We start from the raw sequence: 6,413 nt of genomic DNA on the forward strand, positions 1-6,413 counted from the left end.
AGTCAAACTAAATAAAAAAATAAAGTAAAATAGTAAGAATCAGAAGTGGTTCAAAAAACTGTTACCTATATCAAAGTTATATGTTTTCTTATAGAACACCCTATATTTGATTACATTTTTGAATTGTCCTTAAAAAATAAGCTATACGTTTATAAGGGTGTCAATATAATTTATATAGGGTGAGGCAGATAACTGGCCTATTAGAAATATCTCGAGAACTAAAGGCAATAGAATCATGAAAATTGTAATAAAGGGGTTTTGAGGGATGATCTATAAAATGAAAATATTTTCATCTCTTTGCAACTTCCGGTTATACCGGAAGTTGCTTATAACTTGGTTTTTTTAAATGGGACACCCTGTATATTTTTACATTTTGGATTCTCCTGAATATCTTCTTTCTTAAAATATGAGATTTTGTAATATTATACAGGGTATTTCAAAAGATATTTACGTTTTTTTATTAATTTCGTAGCAACATTCACACCCTGTAGAATTGTAATAGTTTGACATTCAAAACTTTGTTTACGTTCAAATGATTTTTAATATAGTCTATAATTGTTAAGAATCATTAGTATAGCTAATTTTGAAATTTTAGTATACAGGGTTGGTCGAAACTCGGAACGAATATTTTCTGAGTTTTCTTAAATAGAACACCCCGTATTTTAGTATTGTAATGAAATGATATTTCATAGTACTTTTTTATTTTATAAGTATTCCCTATACCTAACTGCTTTAATTTGTGAGTTATTGGTGATTCAAGCTAAACATTAATTGCAACAAAAAATACGTAAAATTTTATTAGGTTTTCCGTGAAAATATTCAATCACAAATAATTTTTCAGAAATAAATACATATTAATCCAGACTGACCCTTAAAATTACCAATAATGGTTTAGCTATCAAAATACCTCAGTGGCGGCCCGTGAGGTAGTGCCATAGAGCCATGGCACTACCTTGCTAACTATGCAGAAACATATTTTTTATCTTAAAAACATTTTAATGCCTGTTTATTTTTTTTGTGAATATTTCTCTTTATTTTTATAAATTATATCAAATCTGGCAACTGTGTAGCGCAATGCAAATCTACCGACTCTGGCCACCCACAGCTGACCGGATAAAGGATGAAAATCATAAAAATCCCAGTGCCGAACGGCATAGTGGCTCGTGAGAAAAGAGAAAGATTGTATGAGCATCCTGTGTAAGTGACAGAGAGAGAGAGCGGTATTGCACTTTTAACATACGTTTAAATTGGAGTCTCCGTGCCAGGCTCGAAATCTCGAAAAGGAAGTTAGTGGATCTTAAGATACAATGTTTTAGATCTACATATTTCTAGTTTCTTTACGCGTTCGCTTGACGCTATTGTGTTTATTGTCTACTACTGTATTGTATATTTGTGTTTATACTCTACTATATTTTTTAATTTGTAATTATTAGTTAGTGCGTTGTGATCGTGGGTGTCGTAGGTATAAAAATAATATTTTGATTATTTTCTACGTTTAATTTATTTATTGACAATGAATCAAATTAGTATATTAAAAAACTCTTTTGGTGGTTTTTCGTTAGAAAAAAAACTACAAATTAAAGAACTGGGTCGGCCTTTACCCGATTTAAAAATTGAAAAACAAAGTGGAAATGGACAAAAACTTCGCTGTCGTAAGTTAAAAACTCTTCTGTTTTGTATGCGTTTTGTTTGGAGGTGACGAGACTTGGTCAAACAAAGGCACCGATGATCTTGTACATATATGGGAGAAATTGAAATCCCATGAAAAATCTAAAGTGCACATGAATAACGTTTTTAGCTTTTCAATGCTTGGTAAGTTAAATATAAAAACCCAATTAAATTCAGCTTATCGTGATACTCTATTTATATTTTATATCCTTTTTGACCATATCGTAAAACCGCCACAAAAAATTTAGGCAGCTGCCCGGATTCTGGCACTACCTTCCTAAAGTTATACGAGCCGCCACTGAAATACCTACGTAGTTAAGATTGTTGGTGCGACTAACAATTAGGCACAAATTAAAGCAGTTAGGTATAGGGAATGCTTAAGAAATAAAAAAGTACCATAAAATATCATTTCATTACAATACTAAAATACAGGGTGTTCCATTTAAGAAAACTCAGTAAATACTTATTCCGAGTTTCGACCAACCCTGTATACTAAAATTAAAAATTTAGCTATACTAATGATTCTTAACAATAGTAGACTATATTAAAAATCATTTGAACGTAAGTAGAGTTTTAGTTGTCAAACTACTACAATTCTACAGTGTGTGAATATTGCTACGAAATTAATAAAAAAACGTAATTATCTTTTAAAATACCCTGTATAACATTACAAATCCTCATATTTTAAGAAAGAAGACATCGAAAATAATCCAAAAATGTAAAAATATACAGGGTGTCTCATTTAAAAAAACGAAGTTATAAGCAACTTCCGGTATAACCGGAAATTGCAAAGAGATGAAAATATTTTCATTTAATAGATCATCCTTCAAAACCCCTGTGTTCCAATTTTCATGATTCTGTTGCCTTTAGTTCTCGAGATATTTCTAATAGGCCAGTTATCTGTCTCACCCTGTATAGTTAGTCCGCTATCAGATGCCTAAATGTGACATAGTTAGGGTTCTTTCAACTAATCTCTTATTAATTTCTAATTATAATACACCAGTTAATAGGGAAAAAATTCATCGATTTCACGTAAAAATGTTAAACAGGGTTTTGAAGGTTTTAAACGATAGATGAGGGATAAATGATGATAATTCCGTAAAGACGTACAGCTAATATTTCTTCTTCTTTTTTCTAAACAGTTACACAGAATGAAAAACTCAGTTTTTTGACTATAAATCGTTTCTTGTACATTTTAGAGAAAAATGTTTCAAATAAATATTGTAGATCTTAAAAAGTTCTTTAACTTGGTGGGACAAGTATTAAAATATATAACGAATTGACCGAGATAATTGTAAAAAACCCTCATATTTGCACTAATTTATAAATGTTAATAACTGTATTTTTTGCACAACGAAATTTAATTTAACTACTTTAGATTATGCCAATTAAAGGGTTATTTCAGTGTTCTAAATTTCAACCAGATTGACCAAATAGTTTATGAGTTATTCAATTTGTTTATGCCAGAGAGCAATTGTTTAAACAGCTGTTCTTGCCCTAACAGTGACTCTAGAGATATTTTACAAATCCCAATCGATTATTTGAGACTTTAATTTTAAGATGTATTGAAAATGTTTTAAGATTTTATTAAAATTGTTATTAAAAAAACCGTCTGAAAAAGACCCTACTTTTTAGGTTATAAACAATTGGAATAACATTGACAGTTTTTATGATACACGCTTGTATGTAGGTTCACTGAAAAGCTGGTGAAAAAATATACTTTAAAATTGTAAAAAGAATTTTATGTGACCAATATAAATCAAGTTAGAATTTTTTTTTCAATAAATCATATTTCCATTGTTATAAACATTAAGAGCTGAAAATTGAATGAGTTGTTTAAGAAAATCTGTATTTTATGATCCATTTCATATATTGCATATGCGGTGAAAAAATAAAAAGTCATGACTACTCATGAGTCATGACCCGTTAAACTGATGGTATTCGTGAAACACCGCCAACGAATGTGAAGGTGAGAATAGCTTCGTTTTATTTTTTAGAATGGAATCCCAATTTAAAACAATTTACAATTAATTCAACTTTTATGTGCAGAGCTCAACAAATCTGGGTACCGAACTAAAGTAGCAGATGAAGATGCAGACGTATTAATAGTGCAGACATCAGACATCTCTTTACGAACATACATATGAACCTGACAAGATCGTTGTAATAATTTGTAATGATACCGATATAATCATAGTATTGACGCAACTCTCTGTTCCGGACAATTACATATATTTTGAAAGAAAAAAAAAGCGAAAAAGGACAATCTATCTATCTATTATAGTTGTAATAGGTTTAAACAATCTCATATAAGAAAATACGTTGGGTTCTTCTTATATAGTTTTACTGGGTGTGATACAACTTTTTAGATCTGACAAATATTTTTTATGACGAGAATGCTAACAAGGAGGACATCATGAAAAACGGATATATCATTGTTGCTTTGTATTCTGCTGCAATTGATGTTACATATAAAAAACACAATAACATATTGGCATTAAATGAGTTACGATTTTTAAAATTTGTAAGAAATACAGGGAAAAAAATTTGCGTTTATCATCAATTACAACACTGGTTAGGTAAAAAACTGGATGCTACCCATACCCAATATGGATAGAAAAAGACTGATATTGATTTTGAACCCATTTACACCTTATATTGCAAAACCCGTTTAACGGGTTGCAAAAGTACAAGATGTGGCTGTAAAAAATATGGTATAAACTGTACGGATCTTTGTACACACTGTGCAGAGTGTGCAGTGGAAGAACAGGAGAAAAAATGTTGCAATCGCGCTGCAGTGGTTCTTGACGATGTCGAGTCAGACTTTGTAGACGATGAACTAACTGTAACTTGCCGAGAAGTCTAGAAGTTGTAGATGTTCACTAGAATAATCAAATTAAAATTCATAAACAATGTTTTATTATTTATTTTTATACTTATTAGATGCCTACCTAGACAAATATTAATAGCTTCTTTCAATTAAATCATAATAAAACAAAAATTAATTTTTTAAAAACTATTAAGGACTTTTATATACTTTTAATTAATGCAATTAAAATAAATAAATATTGTATTGTACTAATTTATAATTATTTTATACTTATATAAAAAATATACTTTGTTTAATAAAATTTAAAGGAATTTTTACGAAATACTTGTAAAATTCAATAACTTTTATAGTATAATTAAATCAATTGATTTTCACGGGATTTTCCCATTTTCCCGGAAGTTGAAATTTGCACAGTTTTTATTATTTTTTTGAGCTAACCCAGTTAAAAAAAGAAGGTTGCGCGAGCTATGGAAGGTGATAATTTATTGCAGTTTTTTTTCCAAAAAAGGAAGCGAAGCTCGAACAGTTCCCACCTTCACTTTCGTTGGTGGTGTTTCACGAGTACCGTCAGTTAGCGATACCGTTATAATAATAAGTTTTTTTATTATTTCACTGCCTATGCAATCTATACACTGGATCATAAAATATAGATTCCCATAAATACAATATGTTCAATTTTCAGCTCTTAATGTTTATAAACAAGGCAAAATTGATTTATTAAAAAAATAATAACTTGATTCATATTAGTCATATACAATTAATTTTTCTATTTTAATATGTATTTTTTCATCAGATTTCCAGTGAGCCTACATGCAAACGTGTGACATAAAAACTGTCAAAGTTATTCTAATTGTTTATAACCTAAAAATTAGGGCCTTTTTCAAACGGTTTTTTTAATAACAATTTTAATAAAATGTTAAATTTTTTTAATATATCTTAAAAATAGATTCTCGAATAACTGATTGCGATTTGCTAAATATCTCTAGAGTCACTGTTAGGGCAAGAACAGTTGTATAAACAATTGCTCTCTTGGATAAACAAATTGAATAACTTATAAACTATTTGGTCGATCTGGTTGAAATTTGGCACACTTAAATAGCCCATTAAATAGCATAATTTAAAGTAGTTAAATTATAAATCATTATGCAAAAAGTAAAGTTATCAATATTTATAAATTAGTGCAAAAATGAGGGTTTTTTGCAATTATCTCGGTCAATTGTTTATATATTTCAATATGTGTCCCACCAAAGTAAAGAACTTTTTAAGGTCTACAATATTTCTTTGAAACATTTTTCTCTAAAATGAACAAAAAACGTTTTATCGTCAAAAAACTGAGTTTTTCATTCTTTGTAACTGTTTAAAAAAAAGAAGAAGAAAAATTAGCTGTACGTCTTGACGGAATTATCATCAGTTATCACTCCTCTACCGTTTAGCACCTTCAAAACCCTGTTTAACATTTTTTCATGTTTTTTTACCTATTAACTGGGGTATAATAACAATAAACAATTAAAATAATCGGATCTTAATTTTTTGGCATACCTAGTTTTATAATAAAATATTGGGCAAACTAAATATGAAATAGAAAGAAAAAATTCAAAATGAGTCACCAGAACAAAAAGACGGTACATTGAAGTATAAAGGATATATACAGGGTGTCCAGAAACTCTACCGACAAACGAAGACAGGAGATTCCTCAGATGATTTTAAGACAGTTTAACCAAATTCATCTAGTCCGAAAATGTTTCCTGAGGGAGCTAGAGCTCTTTGAAGATGGCGTCTTGTAATTAGTCTTTCTTAAATACCCCCAGACCGCTTCTATTTAGAAAAACGAAAATTGGTAGGTACACATATTTATCTTCTAGAGATAAATCGATTTCATCCATTTGTGAATTTCTAGTACCAGTCATAGGTGTCC

This window comes from Diabrotica virgifera, chromosome 6 (genome assembly GCF_917563875.1).
Source record: "Diabrotica virgifera virgifera chromosome 6, PGI_DIABVI_V3a".
In the NCBI taxonomy this organism is placed as follows: Eukaryota; Metazoa; Arthropoda; class Insecta; order Coleoptera; family Chrysomelidae; genus Diabrotica; species Diabrotica virgifera.